Raw genomic sequence first — 2,829 nt, forward strand, 5'->3', positions numbered from 1 at the left:
CTCGGTCGGTCTAGTGGAGGATTAGGCACCTAGCTTCGAACTTTATTGTTCTCGTTACACAACAAATCTTAATATATTTTTGTAAAAAAATATTATTTAAAATAAAATACAGAGAACTACATCACAAAGAACTAGAAATCTGAATTTATTTGATGTTAAAGTTATCTCCATCAATAATAATAATACTAATAATAAATTGAGTGTAATTATTTTGATAGTTATAACGAAAAAATTATAGAGACGTAGGGTGATTACTATGGATTGTGTGGTTGTGATGAGAAAGTTATGTTAAAGTTGATGGCATGCATGATTAAAAGGTGGAGAAATTGAGAAAGAGAAAGTGAAAAAATGTGTTGGTTTGTGTTTGATGATGAGAAAGAAGTGTTTGTCCCTGCCCGAATAGGAAATGTGATTAGAGTAGGCCAGCTAGTCAACATGCTTTGATCATAACAATTGTACGGACACTTGTAGAACTGTGGGACCATCATGTCCAATCGACGGCTCTCATCGGATTCACTCTCTCAGATCACCAAACAACAACCATCGCTTCTCCTCTCTTTCCATTTTCATCATTCATCAACCATGCATTATTAACCAAAACGTAGATATTATAAGATATACAAATATTTTATAATATATAAATCATTATTTTAATACTCATAAATATATATTAAAAATTCTATATTCACTATTTTGGTTTAAAAATAAATATATTTTATAGTATATAAGTGAGTTTTACTTTATGGATTGATTTTATAAGATTAAATTAGATTTATTATTATGTACTTTCTATTTATAAGATCCAATTTATTTGAAGAGAATATAGTTTAATTACATCGACTACAAAAGCAAGTGGCTAAAATTAGGTAAGCATACGATAATGATATTGATGTAAACCAAAAAGTTCAAATATATGAAAGAGAGAGAGTGAGAGAGAATCTGAAGATATTGTTATAATGAAACATGATGAAGGGGGAAAAAGTTCATGAAATACTGTGTGCTAACATTGGGATGGGGAAGAGAAGCATGTTAAACAAAATAATTTTATCATTTTATGAAAGTTTCTTCCTCTTATCACTTTTCTATTTTTTTTTATGTGTATATACTGATGAGCTATTCAGGATTTAATTTTCAACTCATTCCCCACTAATCTTAGTAGTATGAGAAACTCTTTTATTATGAAATAAAATCAAATTCTATAGTATAAATCCTTTATTATAGTATAAGAACAAATAAATAGTAGAAAGCAAAGTATAATTCTAATTATTGATTAAAAATCAATAATTAAAAGTCCTATTGTTTAATATTATTTTATACAGTTAAATAGCATGTGATGACCGCATAGCGCAGTGGATTAGCGCGTTTGACTTCGGATCAAAAGGTCGTGGGTTCGACTCCCACTGTGGTCGCTTAATATTTTTGTGTTTTTTCCTGAACTACCATTATTTCTGTCTGCACCCCTATGGTAGTTGCGAACACCCCTCCCCATACCTCCTTCTTTGAAGTTTTTTCTTTTGTGTTGTAGAGCATTTGTGCACTCTTTTGCTGGAGATTGAATCTATTGGAGAGCAATTGCCTTCTCCTAAGGATTATATGTTTTTTCATTCTAGATTATACAATTTAATATTAATTTAATTATACATTTTAAATTGTATAATCTAAAATATATCTAAAAAAATTATATTTTGGATTGTATGCATTTAAAAAAATTACATTTTAGATTATACAATCTATGAAATGTTTCTGGATCCAAAAATATATTTTGGACTATAAATTTATAATGCGTTAAAAAAATATATATATATTATAAAGATATTTCTAAATCTAAAACTATCTTTCATATTATATCGTCTAGCATAGCATATATGAGGGTGCAAGAAGTAAAAGCCTAACTCACGTAGGTCAATTCATGTCCAATTAGGATAGCTCTCACAATGTTATGGTTTCCATTTTTGGGCCTTTCGTTTTGTAACCTGGTTTTTTTTTCTCACTCTACTTTGGTTTTTGTGTAATTATTCATCATCTATTTTAAATTAAATTCTGGAATTTATTTTTGGTAATATGAAAATATTTTGAATTTATTTAATAAATTTCAGAAACAAAAATTTGTAAGCCTTTAAAATTCATCGTTTTAGGATTTTGGTTTGTTAAAGTGTTGAAATTTCATTTTTACTCGAAACTAAAGTATGAATTATAAAAGTGAAGTTACGTATTTGTTAAATGTTGATTATGGAAATATGACCATCATGACCTGATCATTATCCATTGCAATAGCTAGTCTCAAATGAGGATTGGAATACAATATTTTTTCATATAAGTGAGTCAAATACAAAAAATTTAATGTTACAAGACTCCCAAATTAACATGATTATTGAATAAAAAAATTAAAAAAAAAATCTATTGAATTTAATAATTATGAAGTATTAATATAACGTCGAACTTTCAATGAATTGAAAATATCATTACCGTTGCTTTAAGAACAATTATAATAAAAATACACCTTTGTTTATGTATAGCATATTATGACTTAAAAACAATAAAGTATAATAAATGTTAGGATTAAAAAATCGAGTAGACCTTTTATTTTTTTATCTTCTTTATTTTTTATGAATTTTAATATACAAGAAATAATTTTAACAAAATAAAATAATTAATTATTAACATTTAATATAAATAGTTTAACTCTAATATGTTAGAAAATTTGTTTATAATAAAATAAAATTTTTTAAAGACTAATTAGGATGATGTTAAAAATTTTAGGTGTCTATTTAAAATAATAATACAATTTAAAATTAATTACAATAAATCAAAGTTTAAGATATGTACTTG

At 26.1% G+C, this 2,829-nt stretch overlaps 1 non-coding gene across 1 annotated transcript; it reads left to right on the forward strand.

The window, feature by feature from the left end:
* Positions 1-1,335: 1,335 nt before the first annotated feature.
* TRNAR-UCG (transfer RNA arginine (anticodon UCG)) lies at positions 1,336-1,409 on the forward strand. The gene has a single exon. It is a non-coding gene; the product is annotated as a tRNA-Arg (tRNA).
* The last annotated feature ends 1,420 nt before the right edge of the window (positions 1,410-2,829 follow it).

Source organism: Phaseolus vulgaris, chromosome 7 (genome assembly GCF_000499845.2).
Source record: "Phaseolus vulgaris cultivar G19833 chromosome 7, P. vulgaris v2.0, whole genome shotgun sequence".
Taxonomy (NCBI): domain Eukaryota; kingdom Viridiplantae; phylum Streptophyta; class Magnoliopsida; order Fabales; family Fabaceae; genus Phaseolus; species Phaseolus vulgaris.